Source organism: Bubalus bubalis, chromosome 24 (assembly GCF_019923935.1).
Source record: "Bubalus bubalis isolate 160015118507 breed Murrah chromosome 24, NDDB_SH_1, whole genome shotgun sequence".
Lineage (NCBI taxonomy): Eukaryota > Metazoa > Chordata > Mammalia > Artiodactyla > Bovidae > Bubalus > Bubalus bubalis.
In genome coordinates this window covers 5,952,537-5,966,100 of record NC_059180.1, presented here as the reverse complement: position 1 = coordinate 5,966,100, position 13,564 = coordinate 5,952,537, and positions in this window count along the sequence as shown.

Sequence of the window (13,564 nt, the reverse complement as noted above, 5' to 3'; positions counted from 1 at the left end):
TGCGTTCTCTTCGCACCCCTGTGGCTGCCCTGCACTCCGTGGTCCGGGAACTGGGGGGCCTGGCTGGGGGCCCCCACACTGTGGTGGTGCTGAGCCTGGGCGCCCACTTCACCACCTTCCCTCCGTCCATCTTCGTGCAACGACTGGCAGGGGTCCGGGCTGCTGTGGCTGCACTGCTGGCCCGGGAGCCCGACACCCTGGTGGTCATCAAACTGGCCAACACCGGCTACAAGTCCGTGTACGGCAGCGACTGGTTCACCCTCCAGGTGAACCGGCTCCTCCGAGCTGCCTTTGTCGACCTCCGTGTGGCCTTTGTGGACGCCTGGGAAATGACCTCCAGCCTGGCCCTGCCCGACAGCATCCACCCGGGGAGGTGCATTGTCCGAAACGAGGTGGACTTCCTGCTCTCCCATGTCTGCCCCACCTGAGCGCTCCTGCCGGTCCTTGGGCTGTGGATGAAGAAACTGGTGCGATGATCAAGCCTGGAAGCCCTTCCCCTCAGCTGTCGGAATGTCTTCTCTCACCACCTTCCAATGCAGGAAGCCTGGCAGTCCTCCAGCGCATCTTAAGAGCTTCTATCCCCATGTGAAAAGCCGCGTGGAGGGGATGAGAGTCTGGGGGCAGAAGCCACACCTGCTCCCTCAGTGAGCATGAGCACTGTGACGGTCCATTTTGGGCTTTCTGTTTAGAGCGTCAAGGAGCCTTGCAAAGATAGGAGATGGGTTCCATTTCAGTTATCAGAGGCCACCCAAGTGGAAAGCCTGACTCTCTATATAAAGACTTTTATAGATTAATTTGTAAAATAAAATATGTCTCCTAACTGTAAATAGTAACATATGCTCTTTGTAGAAAAACTGAAAAAGTACCAAAAAATGAACAAGGAAACCTTTAATTGCCATCTAGAGAGTGATATGCCCTGGTTTTTTGCGTGAGGATGTTAGTGCTAATAAAAGATGAATGCTGTTTTCCTTACAGGGAGTCCATGGATGATGTGTTGATAACCCTTGTTGCTCCAGTGAACCACACAGCCGCTATTTTCTAATAGATATGGATGAAATGTTGAAGAATCAGGTTACAGAAGAATCCCTAGGGTGTGCTGGCTCCTGTTCCCTGCCTAAGCATTAAAGTCTAGGCATTTTATAATACTAGAGAAAGAAACAGAGAAATGGATCCCATATTTTTACATTCACTAAAAAAAGTTTTTTTGGCTACGTCACACAGCATGTGGGATCTTAGTTCCGTGAAAGTGAAGTCGCTCGGTCCTGTCTGACTCTTTGTGACCCCATGGACGGTAGCCTACAGGCTCCTCCAGGCAAGAATACAGGAGTGGGTTACCATTTCCTTCTCCAGATCTTAGTTCCATGAGCAGGGCTCAAACCCATATCCCCAGCAGTGGAAGCGCAGAGCCTTAACCACTGGACCATCAGGGAAGTCCCCTACATTCACTAAAATTTCTGCTGTGGAGCCACTGCGTCCATATAGCCCCAGTGTGAATCCAATTAAGGATGATCAAGGCTTCCTGAGAATCTGCCCCGTGATGAATCAAGGTATTGCCAGTCAACCAACGAATCCTGGGCAAAGCAAATGAAACTGACTACAGAAATATTTATAGAAAGTCTCTGTGCACACAGGGTAGCTGGGAGCTTTTCTGCTTGTTACATGAATGGTACAGAATCGTATTGCAACAGAAAATTAAGGAACAGTTCATGAATCATAAACAGGAATAATTACATTAGGGAAAATTACATTTCCAAAATTAAGCATTCTTACGGTTGTTTCCTTAGGGACTGTATTTCTGGTCCAATTATTATGTTCCTTCTTTCAGATCATTTTATAAATTCACATATTTTTATTTTCTGTAAGATGAACCTAGTGTGTTATGGAGGCTAGAAAGTAAATAAAGTCTGCACATGAATCCCCTCAAAAAAGTACTTGGTGTAAAAGCCGCATTTGCCAGACTTCCTGACAACTAGGGGTTATGCCATGTGACATACTTCAAGCCAGTGACATTTCTGAGCTGGGCTTCAGAAAGGCTCTTTAACAGGCAGAGAGACTTGGCTGGTGGGTCTTTTGCCCTTTTCTCTTTCTCTTCTTGACCTCCTAAGATGCAGTTATGGTGCTGGGAGGGAGCAGACATCTTGTGACCTAGGAAACAAAGCAACGCTAACCCCCAACCACTTCATGGTGGGTCCCTCAGTCCCATCCCCACCCACTGCAGCTGGCCTGGACAGACAGTGTATGATATTACTTATATGTGGAATCTAAAAAGATGATACCAATGAACTTGTTTGCAGAACAAAAACAGATTCTCAGACATAGAGAACAAGTTTATGGTTACCAAAGAGGAAAGATGAGGGAGAGACAAATTAGGAGTTTGGAATTAGCAGATACAAACTCCTATATATAAAATAGATAAAAAACAAGGGCTTACTGTATAGCGCAGGGAACTAAATTCAGTATCTTGTAGGGCTTCCCTGACGGCTCAGTGGTAAAGAATCTGCCTGCCAATGCAGGAGACACGGGTTTGATCGTTGATCCAGGAAGATCCCACATGCCGCAGAACAACTAAGCCCACGTGCCACAGCTACTGAGTCTGTGCTCTAGGGCCCAGGGGGCCGCAACTACTGAAGCCCGAGCGTCTGAGAGCCCGTGCTCTGCAACAAGAGAAGTCACCACGACGAGAAGCCCACGCACCGCAACTAGAGAGTAGCCCCCATTTGCCGCAACTAAAGTCCGTGCAGGAACAAAGACCCAGCACAGCCAGAAATAAGTACATCAATGATTTTTTTAAAAATCTTGTAATAAAGTATAATGGAAAAGAATCTGAAAAAGAATATATGTATAACTGAATCACTTTGCTGTACACCAGAAACTAACATAACATTGTAAACCAACTATACTTCAAGGAAAAAAAGGAAAATTGCGATCAATGTTAAGTACATCACCAAGTGTATAACAAGGTACACTGATCAGGTTTGGGGGATCAGGAAAACTTCCCTGAGGTGGTGATATTTGTGTTAAGATCTAAAGAAACCATAGGAGTTAGTAACAGGAGAAAGTGGATTAGAGAGGAGAGGCATTTCAGGTAATGCAAACATCAGACAAGTACCTTGTGGCAGGAAGCTGCATCAAAGTGTGAAGAAGTGGAAGAGCAGGCGGCCTGGACCCAGAGAACAAGGGGAAGGATGGGGAGATGAAGGGAGGGGTGAGGAAGGTGAAACAAGCACGGACGCTGAAGGCCATGGCTTTAAAGGTTTGGTCTTTCACGTCATAGGAAACCCTTAAAGAGTTTTTAGCAGGGGAAGTTGAGGCTCATGCTCAGAACTCTCTGTATTTTGGGATAACTTTTGGTAAACCTAAAACTGCTCTTTAAAGAAGTCTGTTAAGGGCTTCCCCGGTGGTTCAGTGGTAAAGAATCCTCAAACCAATGCAGGAGACATGGGTTTGATCCCTGATCCAGGAAGATCCTCACATGCCTCAAAGTGACTAAGTCTGTGCACAACTATTGAACCTGTGCTCCAGAGCCCGGGAACCACAACTACTGAAGCCTTCATGCCCTAGAGCCTGTGCTCTGCAACAAAAGAAGCCACAAGAAACCCAAGCGCCGAACTAGAGAGTAGCCCCCACTCGCTGCAACTAGAGAAAAGCCCAGGCAGCAACGAAGACCTAGCACAGCCCAAAAAAAGTCTATTAAACTGCTTTAATTAAGGAGGAGAAAAATGCTAAGATTCTCATTTGCTTCTTCTCCCACCCATCCACTCTCCCAAATTTTCCACTTTACACTCCCCAGGAGGCTGATTCCTATGGACCACGTCACCCAGGTGCCCTCGCCCTCTGGCTTCCTACTGGGACCTGCCAGTGGAAGGCACCTGCTGATCAAGGGGGGAAGACCACCCTCCTCACTGAATCACCCTGGGCTGCTGTTCTCCTCCACCAATGTCCCTCTCACTATAACTGGGGCTACTCATTCCCCGTCCTGGTAACTGTTCCCTCTCTTTGCTCCTTCAAGCATACGGGCAACAGGGATTCCACCCTTGCCCATCCAGGGTGCTCCACCTCCCCTGCCAGCATCCCATAATCCTTCCCACTCCTTTGGAAATGATCCCTTTATTAAACTCTCCTCCAGTCCTGCCATTTGAGAATGTCATCTGCCTGCTCCCCTGACACAAATATAGAAACTAATTTCCCAGAATTTACTAAAGTCACTTTATTTAATTAAAAAGAGAAATGACTTGATTGCATGGCCCGGTTGAGTACCAACTAGGAGAAGTAAGAGAAACATGTAGATGCAGTATAACAAAAGATAAGCACATCAAAGAAAACTCTTAAGAACTTTCCAAGTGAGAGCAGGTCATGTACACAGAAATAAGATTAAAATTGTTATCACAGCAGTGACAATGACATAAAGTATTGTATTTACGTTGGTACAAAAGTGAGGTTTTTGCATTGTGAAATTTGCCATTTGACATTGGAATACATTCTTAAGTAAACGTGGTTATGTTGTACGTTATTTTAATGCACATTTCTCACTTCATTTTATTTTTTGCTAATGACTAATTACTTGCTGTTTATTTTACATGTATTTTAGACTATGGATATGATGTTGGACAAAAAGCACATTTGAGTGATTTTCTTATTTGAGTTCAAAATGGGTCATAAAACAGTGGAGACATCTCACAACATCAACAACGCAATTGGCTCAGAAACAACGCAGTGGTGGTTCAAGAAGTATTGTAAAGGAGACCAGAACCTGGAAGACGAGCAGTGTCGTGGCCAGCCATCGAGAGTTGACAGTGACCAATTAGAGCAATCATTGAAAGTTATCCTCTTACAACTACATGAGAAGTTGGCGAAGAACTCGACACTGACCATTCTGTGGTCATTCTGCGTTTGAAGCAAATTGGCAAAGTGGAAAAGCTCAGTAAGTGCGTGCGTGATGAGCTGAACAAAAATTGAAAAAATTGTCATTTAGAAGTGTCCTCTTCTCTTATTCTGTGCAACAACAACGAACGACTTCTCAGTCAGATTGTGACCTGCAATGAAAAGTGGATTTTACGCAACTGGTGATGACCAGCTCAGTGGCTGGACTGAGAAGAAGCTACAAATCACTGCCCAAAGCTAAACTTGCACCAAAAGAAAAGGTCATGGTCACTGATGGTGGCTGCCTGTCTGATCCACTCTAGCTTTCTGAATTCCAGTGAAACCATTACATCTGAGAAGTATGCTCAACAAATCGATGAGATGCACCGAAAACTGCAACTCATGCAGCCAGCATTGGCCAACAGAATGGCCCCAGTTCTTCTCCACGACAATGCCTGACCGCACGTCGCATACAAGTCGCACAACCAATGCTTCAAAAGTTGAACGAGTTGGGCTACAAAGTTTAGACTCATCCTTCATACTCACCTGACCCCTTGCCAACCAATTACCACTTCTTCAAGCATCTCAACTTCTTGCAGGTAAAACACTTCCACAACCAGCAGGAGGCAGAAAATGCTTTACAAGAGTTTGTCGAATCCCAAAGCACGGATTTTTACGCTACAGGAATAAATCACTTTATTTCTCGTTGGCAAAAAATGTGTTGACTTTAATGGTTCCTATTTTGATTAATAAATATGTGTTTGAGCCTAGTTATAATAATTTAAAATTCAAGGTCTGAAATCACAGTTACTTTGCAACCAACCTAATTAAGAAGAATCTTGAACCGGGTGCCCAGAGCCAGCCGTGGGGCACCACTAGGTGGCGCCACTGACACCCGCCGGAAATAGTCTCTTGGGGCGGGCACCCAAGGGTTCCCTGGAGATCCCTCTGCAGAGGACGCCAGCTCCGGCATGGGTGAGAAGAGCATCCTGGGAGCCACTGTGGGCGTCGTGGGGTTGGGGGTTAGGCCAAAATTTACAATGGCTGTTGAAAAATATAAGCCAAAAATGTCATTTAAAGTGACCCTAGATGGGTGTACACTTGCACCCAGCAGATGTCAATAAAGATCACCTCTGGAGGAGGGCACTTACACCAAGGTCTCAAAGAATTCACGTGGAATAGTTCCAAGTAAGATGACATATAAATTTAAGAAATCATCAAACACAACAAAATGAGTAATCATGAGCAAAAGAACTACAGAAACAATTAACTGCAGAGTTAGACCTTGAAAAGCTGCTAATATTAGTATTATCTGACACTGTTCATAAATCAATAGGTGTGAAGAAATAAGATATTGGAAGTAGGATGAAACGAGAGAATATAAAACTGACCAGGCAGGTTTGGGGGTGGGGGGAAGCACAAATAGAAACTCTTCAAATGTAAAATATAAAAATGGAAATAAAACTGAAATAATAATAGGCAAATTAAATACAGTGGGAGATAAAATTGTCAGAAGGCAGCCTGGATGCACAGAGAAGGAAAATACAAAGAAAAAAAAAAAAGTCAAATATAAAGGACAAATATAAAATAAAAAGCTATGGTTTTTCTAGTAGTCATGTAGAGATGTTATAATTGGACCATAAAGAAGGTTGAGTGTCAAAGAATTGATGCTTTTGAATTGTGGTGCTGGAGAAGACTCTTGAGAGTCCCTTGGACAGCAAGGGAATCAAACCAGTCAATTCTAAGGGCAATCAACCCCGAATATTCACTGGAAGGACTGATGCTAAAGCTCCAAAATCTTGGAGCTTCCTGATGGGAAGAGCCGACTCACTGGAAAACACCTTCATGGTGGGAAAGATTGAGGGCAGGATGAGCCAGGGGCAACAGAGGATGAGATGGTTGGATAACATCACTGACTCAATGAGTCATGAGTTTGAGCAAATTCTGGGAGATGGTGAAGGACAGGGAAGCCTGGTGTGCTGCAGTCCATGGGATTGCAAGAGTCAGACACAACTTAGCAACTGAACAACAACAAGAGACAGAGTGAAAAAGGTCTGATGTGTCAAATAATACAACCTCAGAAATACGGACTTGAGAAACTGGGAAATAAACAATATTTGATGAGACAACAGATTTTCTAGTATTGACTCAGGAAGCCCGATAAATTCCAAGCATAATAAATTAAAAAAGTCACAACCAGAAACATTCTAGTTTAACGGTAAAATACCAAAGAGGAGATGTTAATAGTAGGCAAAATAAACCCAGTATCTACAGAAGCACCACAAACAGACAACTAACTTCTCACTGGAAAATGCAAAATTATCTTCGAAGTGTTGAGAAAAAAAAAACTATGTCAACCTTGAATTATGTACCCAAATAAGCTATTTTCAAGAACATTAGCAAAATAAAGATATTTCTAAACAAAATAAGAAACAACAGAAAGAAGTAAGCTCTGAAGTACAAAAGAGAATGGTGAGAAAAAAGAAGCAAGTTCAGTTCAGTTCAGTTCAGTTGTTCAGTCGTGTCCGACTCTTTGCAACCCCATGAATCGAAGCATGCCAGGCCTCCCTGTCCATCACCAACTCCCGGAGTTCACTCAGACTCACGTCCATCAAGTCAGTGATGCCATCCAGCCATCTTATCCTCTGTCGTCCCCTTCTCCTCCTGCCCCAATCCCTCCCAGCATCAGAGTCTTTTCCAATGAGTCAACTCTTCGCATGAGGTGGCCAAAGTACTGGAGTTTCAGCTTTAGCATCAGTCCTTCCAAAGAACACCCAGGACTGATCTCCTTTAGAATGGACTGGTTGGATCTCCTTGCAGTCCAAGGGACTCACAAGAGTCTTCTCCAACACCACAGTTCAAAAGCATCAATTCTTCGGCGCTCAACTTTCTTTACAGTCCAACTTTCACATCCATACATGACCACTGGAAAAAACCATAGCCTTGACTAGACGGACCTTTGTTGGCAAAGTAATGTCTCTGCTTTTGAATACGCTATCTAGGTTGGTCATAACTTTCCTTCCAAGGAGTAAGCGTCTTTTAATTTCATGGCTGCAATCACCATCTGCAGTGATTTTGGAGCCCCCAAAAATAAAGTCTGACACTGTTTCCACTGTTTCCCCATCTATTTGCCATCAAGTGATGGGACCAGATGCCATGATCTTCGTTTTCTGAATGTTGAGTTTTAAGCCAACTTTTTCACTCTCTTCTTTCACTTTCATCAAGAGGCTTTTTAGTTCCTCTTCACTTTCTGCCATGAGGCTGGTGTCATCTGCATATCTGAGGTTATTGATATTTCTCCTGGCAACCTTGATTCCAGCTTGTGCTTCTTCCAGCCCAGCATTTCTCATGATGTACTCTGCATATAAGTTAGCATGCAGGTAAATCAAAGTAATACTGAGCTTATAAAACAGTAACATGATATCTAATTTGTGTGATTGAAAATACCAAGGTAGGAGTCCCAGGTCTAGTTAGGTGAGTAAACACACTCCACCCTGTCTCTCCCCCACTGATTACCGCTAAAGCCCTGGACAGAATACATGAAATTATTGGAGGACTCTGAAAATCAGTTACAGGAGACTGGGAGAGAGAAATCAGAACTCATGGAAAGGTATGGCAGTGAGTTTATGGTTTGGTTTTGTTTTATCCTCCTGTGTCTCTCATCCCAGACTCAGAGCATCCTGAATCCCAGAACTGCACAGCAGATACAGGAAGAAAAACTCCAACAGAAACCCTCCTTTACTGATCAGAGGACTAGGACAGACAGACTAGAAGGAAAACCTTGGTTTTATTTGTAATCGCACCCCGCCCTGCCCTGGGGTAAGACCCAAAGAAGCACGCTCATGCAGTAGGGGCAACCCAGTCACAGAGCAGCCATGGCCACTGAGAAAAACTAGAAGATGGAAAGGTGTTAACTCTTCTCTAAACTTTTAGTAGAATTCAGCTGTGAAGCCATCTGGTCCTGGGCTTTTGTTTGCTGGAAGATTTCTGATTACAGTTTCAATTTCCTTGCTTATGATGGGTCTGTTAAGATTTTCTATTTCTTCCTGGTTCAGTTTTGGAAGGTTGTACTTTTCTAAGAATTTGTCCATTTCTTCCAAGTTGTCCATTTTATTGGCATATAGTTGCTGATAGTAGTCTCTTATGATCCTTTGTATTTCTGTGTTGTCTGTTGTGATCTCTCCATTTTCATTTCTAGTTTTGTTGATTTGATTCTTCTCCCTTTGTTTCTTGATGAGTCTGGCTAATGGTTTGTCAATTTTATTTATCTTCTCAAAGAACTAGCTTTTGGCTTTGTTGATTTTTGCTATGGTCTCTTTTGTTTCTTTTGCATTTATTTCTGCCCTGATTTTTAAGATTTCTTTCCTTCTACTAACCCTGGGGTTCTTCATTTCTTCCTTTTCTAGTTGCTTTAGGTGTAGAGTTAGGTTATTTATTTGACTTTTTTCTTGTTTCTTGAGGTATGCCTGTATTGCTATGAACTTTCCCCTTAGCACTGTTTTTACAGTGTCCCATAGGTTTTGGGTTGTTGTGTTTTCATTTTCATTTGTTTCTATGCATATTTTGATTTCTTCTGTGATTTGTTGGTTATTCAGCAGTGTGTTGTTCAGCCTCCATATGTTGGAATTTTTAATAGTTTTTCTCCTGTAATTGACATCTAATCTTACTGCATGGTGGTCAGAAAATATGCTTGGAATTATTTCCATTTTTTTGAATTTGCTAAGGCTAGATTTATGGCCCAGGATGTGATCTATCCTGGAGAAGGTTCCATGTGCACTTGAGAAAAACGTGAAATTCATTGTTTTGGGGTGAAATGTCCTATAGATATCAATTAGGTCTAACTGGTCTATTGTATCATTTAAAGTTTGTGTTTCCTTGTTAATTTTCTGTTTAGTTGATCTATCCATAGGTGTGAGAGGGGTATTAAAGTCTCCCACTATTATTGTGTTATTGTTAATTTCCCCTTTCATACTTGTTAGCATTTGCCTTACATATTGTGGTGCTTCTATGTTGGGTGTATATATATTTATAATTGTTATATCTTCTTCTTGGATTGATCCCTTGATCATTATGTAGTGTCCTTCTTTGTCTCTTTTTACAGCCTTTATTTTAAAGTCTATTTTATCTGATATGAGTATTGTTACTCCTGCTTTCTTTTGGTCTCTATTTGCATGGAATATCTTTTTCCAGCCCTTCACTCTCAGTCTGTATGTGTCCCTTGTTTCAAGGTGGGTCTCTTGTAGACAACATATATAGGGGTCTTCTTTTTGTATCCACTCAGCCAGTCTTTGTCTTTGGTTGGGGCATTCAACCCATTTACATTTAAGGTAATTATTGATAAGTATGATCCCGTTGCCATTTATTTTGTTGTTTTGGGTTTGAGTTTATACACCCTTTCTGTGTTTCCTGTCTAGAGAAGATCCTTTAGCATTTGTTGGAGAGCTGGTTTGGTGGTGCTGAATTCTCTCAGCTTTTGCTTGTCTGTAAAATTTTGGTTTCTCCTTCATATTTGAATGAGATCCTTGCTGGGTACAGTAATCTGGGCTGTAGGATTTTCACTTTCATCACTTTAAGTATGTTCTGCCATTCCCTTCTGGTCTGAAGAGTTTCTATTGAAAGATCACCTGTTATCCTAATGGGAATCCCCTTGTGTGTTATTTGTTGTTTTTCTCTTGCAGCTTTTAATATTTGTTCTTTGTGTTTGATCTTTGTTAATTTGATTTATATGTGTCTTGGGGTGTTTTGCCTTGGGCTTATCCTGTTTGGGACTCTCTGGGTTTCTTGGACTTGGGTGACTGTTTCCTTCCCCATTTTAGGAAGTTTTCAACTATTATGTCCTCAAGTATTTTCTCATGGTCTTTCTTTTTATCTTCTTCTTCTGGGACTCCTATGATTCGAATGTTGGGGCGTTTAACATTGTCCCAGAGGTCTCTGAGGTTGTCCTCATTTCTTTTAATTCTTTTTTCCTCTCTGCTTCATTTATTTCTACTATTCTATCTTCTACCTCACTTATCCTATCTTCTGCCTCTGTTATTCTACTGTTGGTTCCCTCCAGAGTGTGTTTGATCTCATTTAATGCATTATTCATTATATATTGACTTTTTTATTTCTTCTAGGTCCTTGTTAAACATTTCTTGCATCTTCTCAATCCTTGCCTCCAGGCTATTTATCTGTAACTCCATTTGTTTTCAAGATTTTGGATCATTTTCACTATCATTATTTGGAATTCTTTTTCAGGTAGATTCCCTATATCTTCCTCTTTTGTTTGGTTTGGTGGGCATTAATCCTGTTCCTTTACCTCCTGAGTATTTCTCTGCCTTTTCATCTTGTTTATATTGCTGTGTTTGGGGTGGCCTTTCCATAATCTTGCAGTTTGTGGTTCCTCTTTATTGTGGAGGTTCCTCGCTGTGGGTGGGGTTGGATGGGTGGCTTCTCAAGATTTCCTGGTTAGGGAAGCTTGTGTCAGTGTTTTGGTGAGTGGAACTGGATTTCTTCTCTCTGGAGTGCAATGAAGTGTCCAGTAGTGAGTTTTGAGATGTCAATGGGTTTGGTGTGACTTTGGGCAGCCTGTATATTGACGCTCAGGGCTATGTTCCTGCTCAAACTCTTCCAGAAAATCCAGAGGAAGGTAAACTTCCAAACTCATTCTATGAGGCCACCATTACCCTAAAAGCAAAACCAGACAAAGATGCCACAAAAAAAGAAAACTACAGGCCAATATCACTGATGAACATAGATGCAAAAATCCTTAACAAAATTCTAGCAAACAGAATCCAACAACATATTAAAAAGATCATACATCATGACCAAGTGGGCTTTATCCCAGGGATGCAGGATTTTTCAATATCCGTAAATCAATCAATGTAATACATCACATTAACAAACTGAAAGATAAAAACCATATGATTATCTCAATAGATGCAGAGAAAGCCTTTGACAAAATTCAACATCCATTTATGATAAAAACCCTCCAGAAAGCAAGAATAGAAGGAACATACCTCAACATAATAAAAGCTATATATGACAGACCCACAGCAAACATTATCCTTAAAGGTGAAAAATTGAAAGCATTTCTCCTAAAGTCAGGAACAAGACAAGGGTGCCCACTCTTACCACTACTATTCAATATAGTTTTGGAAGTTTTGGCCACAGCAATCATAGCAGAAAAAGAAATCCAGATTGGAAAAGAAGAAGTAAAACTCTCACTGTTTGCAGATGACATGACCCTCTACATAGAAAACCCTGAAGACTCCACCAGAAAATTACTAGAACTAATCAATGAATATAGTAAAGTTGCAGGATATAAAATTAACACACAGAAATCCCTTGCATTCCTATACACTAACAATGAGAAAACAGAAAGAGAAATTAAGGAAACAATTCCATTCACCATTGCAATGAAAAGAATAAAATACTTAGGAATATATCTACCTAAAGAAACAAAAGACCTATATATAGAAAACTATAAAACACTGGTGAAAGAAATCAAAGAGGACACAAATAGATGGAGAAATATACCATGTTCATGCATTGGAAGAATCAATATCATGAGAATGAATATACTACCCAAAGCAATCTATAGATTTAATGCAATCCCTATCAAGCTACCAATGGTATTTTTCATAGAACAAATAATTTCATAATTTGTATGAAAATACAAAAAACCTCAAATAGCCAAAGCAATCTTGAGAAAGAAGACTGGAACTGGAGGAATCAACCTGCCTGACTTCAGGCTCTACTACAAAGCCACAGTCATCAAGACAGTATTGTACTGGCACAAAGACAGAAATATATAGATCAAGGAACAAAATCAAAAGTCCAGAGATAAATCCACGCACCTATGGACAACTTATCTTTGACAAAGGAGGCAAGAATATACAATGGAGAAAAGACAATCTCTTTAACAAGTGGTGCTGGGAAAACTGGTCAACCACTTGCAAAAGAATGAAACTAGAACACTTTCTAACACCATACACAAAAATAAACTCAAAATGGATTAAAGATCTAAATGTAAGACCAGAAACTATAAAACTCCTAGAGGAAAACATAGGCAAAACCCTCTCTGACATAAACCACAGCAGGATCTTCTATGACCCACCTCCCAGAGTATTGGAAATAAAAGCAAAAATAAACAAATGGGACCTAATTAAACTTAAAAGCTTTTGCACAACAAAGGAAACTATAAGCAAGGTGAAAAGACAGCCTTCAGAATGGGAGAAAATAATAACAAATGAAGCAACTGACAAAGAATTAATCTCAAAAATATACAAGCAACTCCTGCAGCTCAATTCCAGAAAAATAAATGACCCAATCAAAAAATGGGCCAAAGAACTAAACAGACATTTCTCCAAAGAAGACATACAGATGGCTAACAAACACATGAAAAGATGCTCAACATCACTCATTATCAGAGAAATGCAAATCAAAACCACAATGAGGTACCATTTCATGCCAGGCAGAATGGCTGCTATCCAAAAGTCTACAAGCAATAAATGCTGGAGAGGGTGTGGAGAAAAGGGAACCCTCTTACACTGTTGGTGGGAATGCAAACTAGTACAGCCACTATGGAGAACAGTGTGGAGATTCCTTTAAAAACTGGAAATAGAACTGCCTTATGATCCAGAAATCCCACTGCTGGGCATACACACTGAGGAAACTAGAATTGAAAGAGACACGTGTACCCCAGTGTTCATCACAGCACTGT